Source organism: Artibeus jamaicensis, unplaced genomic scaffold (genome assembly GCF_021234435.1).
Source record: "Artibeus jamaicensis isolate MK-2021 breed Jamaican fruit bat unplaced genomic scaffold, CSHL_Jam_final contig_311, whole genome shotgun sequence".
In the NCBI taxonomy this organism is placed as follows: domain Eukaryota; kingdom Metazoa; phylum Chordata; class Mammalia; order Chiroptera; family Phyllostomidae; genus Artibeus; species Artibeus jamaicensis.
Window position 1 is genome coordinate 7,500,534 of NW_026521717.1, and position 12,787 is coordinate 7,513,320.

Genomic DNA, 12,787 nt, shown 5'->3' on the forward strand with positions numbered 1-12,787 from the left:
GTATTTTCATGGGAGGAATGCGTAGCCTAACTAAGCAATGCATGTACACGGTACCGTGTACGTTTGAACGGCATTGCAAGAGTCTAATTGCATAGAAAATGAAGTAACCATCTAAAGACTTTCAGTACATCACACTCCGATTATACACTAGTGAGGAATTTCCTCTTTTCTAAGGTATCTAGAAATGGAAACTTTTCCTATGAAGCAGGATTTGAAGCAATGATATCTACACTGTTTAGCACTTTTTGAGGGGGCTCAGTGTTTTAGAAGATGAAATGAGTGTGTCTCAGAGTGTTTTGAACACTGTGTTGAAGTATCTTTAAGATGTATGTTTTTTCTGGTTAGATTGATGGCTAAAGCCTTTTGAAAATTCTCTTCTCTTATCAAATATATGATTAGATGCTTAAAACCGCAGTGTATTTTATGGTGAATTATCTTTTACCACACACTTTCGGCCAAGAGATTTTTTTCTGTACAGAACAACATAGAAGCTTAGGTCGATCATAGACTGATTATTATCTGACTTGAAGATACCCATTTTGTGAATGTCAAAATGCAAATGATTCTAACAGTCCTGTTTTAATCACCAAGTGCATTTCTCTTTGATATAACAGTAGTGAATGTTGTGATTCTTGAAATCACTGGGGCATGACTGTGCTTTCTGAGAAGTATGTTTTAACCCAACTCTGTATGTAGCCTTTATATAGTTCTGTCAATATATGCTGTAATGCAAAGTTGAAATACATAATGTCTCTTGTAATACATACTTAATGAGATTTTGTGGTTGAAGTATTTCTGTGAAATGTGAATTTTGTGGTAGGTTGCTAGCAAAAAAGTTGCTGAAGGACTTTTTTGTATGCCAGTTTGTGAACTCACAGGCTGAAGTATATCTTCTATGAACTCCAGTCAGCAACTGTACCACAGTTTCCCCAACGGTGTATTTATGGAATGACACGGTAGCATACATAAGAAATCCATTTACAGGATACCATATATGTTTGAACAAAATTTCAATTGTCTAACTGAATATGAAAATAAAGTAACATTCTTAAGACTTTACTCCATCACACTCTCATAATATAGTAGTGAGGAATTTGAACTTTTCCAGATAACTTGGGAAGAAAATTATTTCATATGAAGCAAGATTTCAATGAACCATATGTACACTGTTCAGCGCCTCATGAGTGGGTTCACTGTTGGTATTCTTTTCAGCACTCTGTTTAGTTATCTTTCAGATTATGACTTATCCAGTAAGATTGCTAGGGAAAAGCTTTTGAACACACTGTTTTCTCATTAGGTATGTGAATAGAGGCAGAAGCCAATAGTGGATTTTATGTGGCTAATTTTATGCCTTACACTTTCTGCAAAGGTATTTTTTGGTATACAAAAAAAGCAAGCAAGCTCCATTTCATGGACCTGTAGAGCCTGATTTGAAAAGAACTCTGTTGTGAATATCCAAATGAATATTACACTAACAGTTCACTTTTTGCCATCAAGTGAATTTCTCTCTGATATAACACTATTGAACACTTTGAATTCTTTGAAATCAGTAGGGAATTAAAATGCATTGTAAAAAGTGCGTTTTAAGCCAATTTTGCCTGTATCCTTTACAATGCTCTATCAATATACTCTGTAATGCAAAGTTTAAATACATAATGTCTCTGGTAATACATAATGGTTTACACCCTCCGGTTGAAGTTTTTTTGTGAAATGGGAATTTTGTGGTAGATTGTTAGCAAAAATGATTCTAAGTGACCTCTTTGTATGAAAGGTCATTCATACAGATTTAGTGAAGTCACAGGCAGAACTATATCCTCTATGAACTCCAGTCAGCAACTATATCACAATTTCCCCAACAGTGTAATTATGGAAGGAAAGTGTAGCATATGTAAGAAATGCATTTACCTGACACAATGTGCGTTTGAACAGCAGTGCAATAGTCTAACTGAATACGAAAGTAAAGTACCAACCTTAAGGATTAACGCCATCACACTCTGATAATATAATTGTGAGGAATTTAAACTTTTCCAAGTAATTCGGGGAGGGAAACGTTTCATATGATGCAAGATTGCAACCAATGATATGTACACAGTTCAGTGCCTTATGAGTGGGTTCACTGTAGGTACTCTTTCCAGCACTCTGTTGAATTATCTTTCGGATTATGAGTTTTCCAGTAAGATGGATAGGAAAAGGCTTTTGAACACACTGTTTTCCCATTAAGTGAGTGAAGAGATGCAGAAATCAAATGTGTATTTTATGTGGCTAATTTTATGCCTTACACTTTCCACAAAAGTATTGTTTTCTATACAAAAAAAGCAAGCAAGCTCAGATTTATGGACCTGTAAAACCTGATTTGTAAAGAAACTTTGTTGTGAATGTCCAAATGAATACGACTCTAACAGTTCGCTTTTCACCATCAAGTGAATTTCTCTCTGGTATAACACTCATGAATCCTTTGAATTCTTTGAAATCACTGCGGAATGAACATCTTCAGTAAGAAATGTGTTTTAAAGGAACTCATTGCAGCGTTTATAATGCTCTTTCAATATACTCCTCTGAGGAGAAGTTGAAATGCATAATGTGTCTGGCAATTCATACTGATTTTACCTGTTCTTTCTCAGTATTTGTTTTTGAAATGTGAAATTGGTGGTAAGTGGTTAGCGAAAGAGTCGCTGAAGGACCGTTCCTTCAGCCACTGAGTGAACTATCAAACAGAAATATATCCTCTATTAAACACAGTCAGCAACTATACCACAGTTTTGCCAACAGAATTTTCATGGGAGGAATGCGTAGCCTAACTAAGAAATGCATGTACTCGGTACCATGTACATTTTAACGACATTGCAATAGTCTAAGTGAATAGAAAATGAAGTAACCATCTAAAGACATTCAGTAAATCACACTTTGATAATACAGTAGTGAGGAATTTCCACTTTTCTAAGTTACCTTGAAATGGAAACATTTCTTAGGAGGCCCAATTGTAACCAATGATATCTACCCTGTTTAGCACTTTTTGAGTTGGCTCACTGTACTAGAAGATGAAATGACTGCTGTCTCAGAGTGTGTGTACTGTTTTCAGCACTGTGTTCAATTATCTTTCAGATATATATGTTTTCTGGTTAGATTGATGGCCAAAGGCTTTTGAACATACTCTTCTCTCATGAAATAATTGAATAGACGGATGAAAAACTAGGTTGTTTTAACTGCATTATCTTTTGCCAGACACTTTCCACCACAGTTTTTTTCTTCCTCTATAAAAGTAAAGAAACCTCAGATTCATACAGGGTGTGTAGTACCTGATTGGAAAGTATCCATTTTGTGAATGTGAAAATGCACATGGTGCTAATAATCCAGGTTTCTATTCCAGGTGCATTTTCTTGTGATTTAACTAATGAATTATTTGAATTCTTTCCAATCACTGGGGAATGAACATGCTTAGAATGAATCATGTTTTTTTAAATATTTTATTTATTTATTTTTAGAGAGGAAGGGAAGGAGAGAGGGAGAGAAATATCAATGTATGGTTGCCTTTCATGCATCCCCTGCTGGGAACAGGCCTACAGGGAACCAGCCTGCAATCTAGTAGGCATGTGCCCTGACTGGGAATCGAACCGTGAATGCCTGGTTTTCAGGCCCACACTCAATCCACTGAGCTACACCAGCCAGGCTTGAGTCATGTTTTAAGGCAACTCTGCCTGTAGAATCTATAATGCTCTGTCAATATTCTCTCTAATGCACAGTTGAAATACATATTGTCTTTGGAAATATGTAGAGTTGTAAGCCCTCCTGTTTAAGTATTTCTTTTAAATGTCACTTTGTTGTAGGTTGTTAGTCAAAGAGCTGCTGAATGACCTTTCTGTATGCCGAGTGAACTCACAGGCAGAACTATATCCTCTATGAACCCCAGTCAGCAACTATACCACGGTTTCCCCAACAGTGTATCTATGGAAGGAAATTGTAGAGTAAATAAGAAATGCATTTACTTGGTACCATGTACATTTCAATGGCATTGCAATAGTCTAACTGAATATGAAAGGAAAGTAACAACCTTAAGACTTTACCCAATCACACTCTGATAAAATAGTAGTGAGGAATTTAAACTTTTCCAAGTAACTCGGGAAGGGAAACATTTCATATGAAGCAAGATTTCAACCAATGATATCTACACTCTTTGGCACCTTGAGAGTGGGCTCATGGTACTAGAAGATGATATCAGTGGTGTTCCAGGGTGCATTACTGCTTTCAGCTGTCTACTGATGTAATTTTCACAAACATTTGTTTTGCAGTATGATTGGTAGCAAAAGGCTTTTTAACATTCTTTTCTCTTATCAGATAAGTGACTTGTTGCATAAAACTCTAGGGTATTTTAAGTGAATTATCCTTTACCAGACAATTTCTACCAAGTGCTTTTTCTCTGTTCAAAAGTACAGAGAACTAAAGTTTATGAACTTTAGTGAATGTCAAAATGCGTAAGATTCTAACAGTCCAATTTTCAACACCATGTACATTTTTCTTTGATATAACAGTAATGAATGCTTTGATTCTTGAAATCACTGGGGAATTAACATGCTTTGTAAGAAGTGTGTTTTAAGCTAACTCTGCCTGTATCATTTATAATGCTCTGTCAATATACTCTGTAATGCAAAGTTGAAATACATAATATCTCTGGTAATACATACTGTCTTAAACTCTGCAGTTGAAATATTTCTGTGAAATGTGAATTTTGTGGTAGGTTTTTAGGGAAAAAGTTGCCGAATGACCTTTTTGTATGCCAATGAGTGAACTCACAGGTAGAACTATATCCTCTATGAACCACAGTCAACAACTATACCACAGTTTCCCCAACAGTATTTTTATTGGAGAAAAGTGTAGTGTAAATAAGAAATGCTTTTACATACTGCCATTTACGTTTGAATGGAATTGCTGTAGTCTACTTTACTATGAATCTAAAGCAACAACCTTAAGGCTTTACCCCATCACACTCTGATAATACAATAGTGAGGAATTTAAACTTTTCTTTTTTTTTTAAATTTTATTTGGTTACTTTTCAAGTACATTTTTTTTTCTCTCCCCCCCCCCGCCCAGTCTCCCCCCCTCCCTCCCATTCCCCCCCCCCCCAGTCCTCATCTCTGTGTCATTCATACTTGTTCCTCAAAATCCCTCCCCCTTTTTCCCCTTAAGTTCCCTTCCCTCTCCCCTCTGGTCGCTGCCCACTTGTTCTCTATTTCAGCGTCGAATTTAAACTTTTCTAAGTTGCCTGACATAAAAACATTTCATATGAAGCAAGATTTCAACCAACAATATGTGCACAATTTAGTTTCTTATGAGTGGTCTCACTGTACTAGAAGATGAAATGAGTGGTGTTCCAGAGTGGATTACTGCTCTCAGGAATCTATTGACATGATTTTCACAATCATGTGTTTTTCAGTAGGATTGGTAGCAAAATGATTTTCAGTATACTATTCTCTCATAAAATTAGTAAATAGATGCATAAAATGGTAGGGTATTTTAAGTGAATTATCTTTCACCAGGCACTTTGCGCTAAGTGTTTTTATTGTGTACAAAAGTACAGGGAACCTAAGATTCATAGGCTGAGTATTATCTGACTTGAAAATAACCATTTTGTGAATGTTAAAATGCATAAGATTCTAACAGTCCAGTTTTCATCACCAAGTGCATTTCTCTCTGATATAACAGCAATGAATTGTTTGATTCTTGAAATTACTGTGGAATGAACATGCTTTGTAAGAAGTTTGGTTTAAGCCAACTCTGTCTGTAGCGTGTATAATGCTCTGTCAATGTGCTCTATAATGCAAAGTTGAAAGTCATAATGTCTGTGGTAATATATACAGTTTAACCCTTCCTGTTGAAATATTTCTCTGGAATGTCACTTTTCTGCTAGGTTTTAGCCAAAGAGCTGCTGAATGACCTTTTTGTATGCCAATGAGTGAACTAATTGGCAGAAATATATCCTCTATGAACCATAGTCAACAACTATACCACATTTTCTCCAATATTATTATTATTGGAGGAAAGTGTAGTGTAAATAAAAAATACTTTTACATGGTACCATGTACGTTTGAACAGCATTGCAATTGTCTACCTGAATATGAAACTAAAGTAACTACCTTAAGGCTTTACCCCATCACACTCTGGTAATACAGTACTGAGGAATTTAAACTTTTCTAAGTTACCTGACATAAAAACATTTCATATGAAGCAGGATTTCAACCAATGATATCTTCAGTTTAGCACCTTTTGAGTGGGGTCACTATATTAGAAGATGAAATGAGTTGCATTCCAGAGTGTATTACTGCTTTCAGCTCTATTGATGTAATTCTAAAAACATGTGTTCTGCAGTAGGATTGGTAGCAAAAGGCTTTTGAACATACTCTTCTGTAATCAAATAAGTGAATAGGTGCATAAAACTATAGGGTATTTTAAGTGAATTATATTTTACCAGACACTTTCTGCCAAAGTGTTTTTTCTGTACAAACGTACAGAGAATCTAAGATTCATAGACTCTGTAGTATCTGAATTGAAAATAACCATTTTGTGAAGATGAAAATGCATATGATGCTAACAGTCCAGATTTCATCACCAAGTGCACTTCCCTGTGATATAACAGTAATGAATTCTTTGAAATCACTGGGGAACTAACATGCTTTGTAAGATGCTTGCTTTAAGTCAACTCTGGCTGTAGCGTGTATAATGCTCTGTCAATATACTCTCTAATGCACAGTTGAAATACATAATGTATCTCATAATACATACTGTTTTAAACCCTCCTTTTGAAGTACTTCTTGAAATGAGAATTTTGTGGTAGGTTGTTAGCAGAAGAGCTGCTGAATGACCTTTCTGTCAACCAATGAGTGAACTAATATGCAGAAATATATTCTCTATTAACCACTCTCATCAACTATACCAGAGATATCCCCAAAATATTTTTATAGTAGAAAAGCATAGGCTAACTAAGGAATGCATGTATGTGGTACCATGTATTTTTGAAAAGAATTAAAATAGTCTCATTGAATAAGAAACTAAATTAACAATTTTAAAACCTTTACCGCATCACACTCTGATAATACAGTAGTAAGCAGTTTAAACTTTTCAAAGTTCCCCGCAAAGTGAAACATTTTGTATGAAGTGGGTTTTCAACCTAACATAGCCTACACACTTTAGCATCTTATCATTTGGTTCACTTTACTAGAAGATGAGATGAGAGGTGTCTCAGAGAGTATGTACTGTATAGAGCACGCTGTTGAAGTATCTCTCAGATATATGTTTTCTCTGGTAAGATAAAGAGTGAAAGGCTTTTGAACACACTTTTCTCATCAAGTATGTAAATAGATGCATAAAACTATAGCGTAATTTAAGTGAATAATCTTATGCCGTACACTTTCTGCAAAAGTATTTTTTTTCTATACGACAAAAGCAAGAAAGCTAAGATTCACGGACTCTGTGGAACCTGATTTGAAAGAAAGTCCTTTTTGAATTTCAAAACGAATATGACACTAACTGTCCACTTTTTGTCACCAAGTGAATTTCTCTCTGATATAACACTAATGAATTCTTTGAATTCTTTCAAATCACTGTGGAATGAACATGTTTGGTAAGAAGTGTGTTTTAAGGCAAATCTCTCTGTAGCATTGATAATGCTCTGTCAACTTACTCCTCTAACAAAAAGTTGAAATGCATAATATCTCTGGCAATCCATACTGCTTTTTCCCATTCTGTAGCAGTATTTGTTTTTGAAATGTGAATTTTGTGTTAGGTTATTAGTGATAGAGTTGTTGGAGGACCGTTCCTTCAGCCAATGAGTGAACTATCAGGCAGAAATATTTCCTTTATGAAACACAGTCAGCAACTATACCTCAGTTATTCCAAAAATATTTTCATGGGAGGAATGTGTAGCCTAACTAAGAAATGCATGAACATGGTGCCATGTACGTTAGAACAGAATTGCAATAGTCTAACTGAATATAAAATTAAACTAACAATCTAAAAATGTTAGTGAATCAAACTCTGATAATACAATAGTTAGGAATTAAAACTTTTCTAAGTTTCCAAAAAATGGAAATATTTCATATGAAGCAGGATTTCAACTAATGATATTTACAATGTGTAGCACCTTATGTGTGGGCTCACAGTGCTAGAAGATGAAATGAGTGGTCTGTCAGTGTGTATTTACTGTTTTCAGCACTCTGTTGAAGTATCTTTCAGACATATGTTTTTCCTGATAAGATAGCGAAAGGATTTAAAACTTACTGTTGTCTCATCTAATAAGTGAATTGATGTATAAAACTATACTGTATTTTAGGTGAATAATCCTATGCCATACACTTTCCACAAAAGTAGATTCTTCTATACAAAAGAAGCAAACAAGCTAAGATTTGTGGACTGTGTAGGACATGACTTGAAAAGAAAGTCTTTAGTGAATGTGAAAATGAATGTGACACTAACAGTCCACTTTTCATTACCAAGTGAATAGCTCTTTTATAAAACACCAGTGAATTCTTTGAATTTTTTCAAGTCACTGGGGAATGAACATGTTTGGTAAGAAGTGTAGGTTTCTTTTTATTTTATTTAGTTAATTTTCCAAGTACAGTTTTTTGTCTATTTCTCCCATCCCAGCCCCCCTGCCTCATGCTCCCCACCTCCCTCCCATTTCCACCTCCCTTAGCTCTTGTCCCTGTGCCCTTCATATCTGTTCCTTCAAATCCTTCCCCCCCTTTCCCCTTAAATTCCCTTCCATCTCCCTTTTGGTCACTGTCCCCTTGTTCTCTGTTTCAGTGTCTTTGTTTTTATTCTGCTTCCTTGTTTGTTTTGTTGTTTAGCTTCCTGTTAATGGTGAGATCATATGGTATTTCTCTTTCAACACCTGGCCTATTTCACTCAGCATAACGCTTTCCAGTTTCATCCATGTTGTTGCAAAGGGTAGTAGCTCCTTCTTTCTCTCTGCTGCATAGAATTCCATGGTGCATATGTACCACAATTTTTTGATTCATTCACTTACTGATGGGCACCTAGGTTGCTTCCAACACTTGGGTATTGTAAATTGTGCTACTATGAACATTGTGGTGCATAGGTTCTTTGAAATTGATGTTTTAAAATTCTTAGGATATAATCCTAGCAGTGAAATTGCTGGGTCAAAAGGCAGGTCAATTTTTATTTTCCTGAGAAAATTCCATAGCATTTTCCATAATAGTTGTACCAGTCTGCAATCCCACCAACAGTGAACTAAGGTCCCCTTTTCCACACACCCTCTCCAACATTTGTTGTTTGTTGCTTTGTTTATGATAGCCACCCTGACTGGTGTAAAGTGGTATCTCATTGTGGTTTTAATTTGCATCTCTCTGATAGCTAACGATATTGAGCATCTCTTCATGTGTCTCTGAATGTTCTGTATGTCCTCCTTGGAGAAGTGTTTGTTCAACTCCTTTTCCCATTTTTTAATTGGGTTATTTGTCTTCTTGAGTGGAGTCATGTAAGTTCTTTGTATATTTTGGAGAATAAAACTTTGTCTGAGGTATCATTGGCAAATATGTTTTCCCATACAGTTGATTATCTTTTTAATTTAATACTGTTTTCTTTAGCCACAAAGAAGTTTTTTATTTTGATGAGATCTCATTTGTTTATTCTTTCCTTTATATTCCTTGCTCTAGGGGACATATTGGTAAAAATGTTGCTGCGTGGAATATCTGAGATTTTCTTGCCAATGTGTTCGTCTAGGACTTTAACGGTGTCACGGCTTATATTTAAATCTTTTATCCACCTTGAATTTATTCTGGTGTGTGGTGTAAGTTGGTAGTCAAGTTTCATTTTATCTGCACACAGCTGTCCAGTTTTCCCAACACCATTTGTTGAAGAGGCTATTTTTGCCCATTTTATATTGCTGCCCCCTTTGTGGAATATCAATTGACCATAGAAACTGGGTTTATTTCTGGGCTCTTTGTTCTGTTCCACTGGTCTATGTGCCTGTTTTTATGCCAGTACCAGGCTGTTTGGATTACAGTGGCCTTGTAATACAGTTTGGCATCAGGTATTGTGATCCCTCCTACTTTGTTCTTCTTTCTCAAAATTGCAGCTGCTATTTGGGGTCATTTATAGTTCCATATAAATTTCTGAAGTGTTTGTTTTATGTCTGTGAAATATGCCATTGGTACTTTAATAGGTATTGTATTGAATCTGTAAATTGCTTTGGGTAGTATGGACATTTTGATGATGTTAATTCTTCCAATCCATGAACAAGGTATATGTGTCCATGTGTTTGTGCCTTCCTTGATTTCTTTCTTCAGTGTTGTGTAGTTTTCTGCATACAGGTATTTTACCTCCTTGGTTAAATTTATTCCCAGATATTTTTTTCTTGTTTCTATATTGAATGGGTCTCTTTTCTGCTTCTGTTGTTTCATTGTTGGTATACAAAAATGCCTTTGATTTCTGGATATTGACTTTGAATATTGCTGTTTTGGCAAATTTATTTATTAGGTCCAGCAATTTTTTGGTAGAGTCTATAGGATTTTCCATGTACACTATCATATCATCTGCAAACAACAACAGTTTTGTTTTCTCCTTTCCAATTTGGATGCCTTTTATACTTTTTTTTGTCTGATTGCTGTGGCTAAAACTTCCAATATTATTGAATAGAAGTGGTGAAAGTGGACAACCTCGAATTGTCCCGATCTTAGTAGAAAAGCTTTTAGTTTTTTCCCACTGAGTATTATGTTGGCTGTAGGTCTCTCATATATGGCTTTTATTATATTGAGGGATGCTCCCTCTATTTTCAGTTTGATGAGTGTTTTTATCATAAATGGGTGTTGTACCACGTGAAAAGCTTTTTCCACATTTATTGATATGATCATATGATTTTTGAGTTTCATTTTGTTTATGTGGTGTATTATGTTTATTGATTTGCAGTATTATCCCATCCTTGCTCCCTGCGATGAATCCCACTTGGTCGTGGTGTATGATCTTTTTAATGTACTGTTGGATGGGATTTGCCAATATTTTGTTGAGGATTTTAGAGTCTATGTTCATCAGCAATATTGTCCTGAAGTTTTCTTTCTTTGTTGTGTCTCTATCTGGCTTTGGGGTTAAGTTGATGGTGGCTTTGTAAAAAGAGTTTGGGAGTCAAGACTTCTGCCAAGATGGAGGTGTAGGTGGAAGCACTGTGCCTTCTCACACAACCAAGTTTAAAAACAACAAAGTTTCAGGAACAAAAATGCAGACAAAGCACAGAAAATTGAACTACATGTAAGTCTGACAAAAATGAACTGTTGAGCCAAACCGGTAAGAGGGGAAGAGCCAGCAGCAGAGCAGGATCCGGCAGGAAAGATCCACCAGACAGACCTGGGTGCTCAACCCAGGTGCTCCAGCTGCTGTGGGTGGATCCCAGGTGTGAAGAAGTGGGCCAACCCACTGAGGGCTGATCACAGACATACATTAGCATGCAGATGAACCAGTGAAAGAGCTAGCAGTGAGATGGACAGCGCAGGCCCCAGTGGCAGGAAGTGGCAGAGGGAACCGCTATTGTCCATCTCTGACCACACCCCTACATACAGTGTCACAAACCAGTGACCTGCTGGCCCGGCCCTGGTGAACAACTAAGGCTCTGCTCCTCATACCTAACAGGCACAAACAGATCAAAACATGGCTCAAGAACAACTCAGAGCCCCTGAGCCGATAAATCCAAGCAATGAAGAAATAACCAAACCTTCAGATGCACAGTTCAAAACACTGGTGATCAGGATCCTCACAGAACTGGTTGATTTTAGTCACAAATTAGAGAAACATATGAAGGCTAAACTAATTGAAATAAAGGGTAATACACGGGAAACCAAGAGTAATGGAAAGGAAACTGGGTCTCAAATAAAAGAAGTGGACCAGAAGGAGGAAAAAAATGACCAAACAAAAGAATGAAGAAACAAGAATTCAAAAAAAAAATGAGGAGAGGCTTAGGAACCTTCAGGACATCTTTAAACGTTCCAACATCTGAATTATAGGGGTACCAGAAGGGGAAGAGGAACAGCTATGAGTGGAAAACTTATTTGAACAAATAATAAAGGAGAATTTCCCCAATCTGGCAAAAGAAATAGACTTCTAGGAAATCCAGCAAGCTCAGAGAGTCCCAAAGAATTTGGACCCAAGAAGGAACACACCAAGGCACATCATCATTATATTAGCCAAGATTAAAATGGAGAGAATTCTAGAAGCAGCAAGAGATAAGGAGACAATTACCTACAAAGGAGTTCCCATCATACTGTCAGCTTATTTCTCAAAAGAGACCTTGCAGGCAAGAAGGGGCTGGAAAGAAGTATTCCAAGACCTACATCCAAGATTGCTCTATCCAGCAAAGCTTTCATTTAGAATGGAATGGCAGATAAAGTGCTTCTCAGGTAAGATCAAATTCAAGGAGTTCATCATCACCAAGCTGTTATTATATGCAATGTTAAATGGACTTACCTAAGAAAAAGAAGATAAAAAAGACGAACAGTGAAAGTACAGCAAACTCACAGTTATTAAGGACCACACCTAAAGGAAAAGCAAACTAAGAGGACAGCTAGATCAGGAGCAGAACCATAGAAATGAAGATCACATGGAGTGTTAGCAACAGGAGAGTGGGAGAAGGAGAAGGGGGGGAGAAGGTACAGAAAATAAGTAACATAGATGGTAGGTAGAAAACAGATCGGGGAGGGCAAGAATAGTATGGGAAATATAGAATCTAAAGAACTTGAGACAGGTGGTCATAAACTAAAGGGGGGAATTGTGGGAGAGGTTGTGTGCAGGG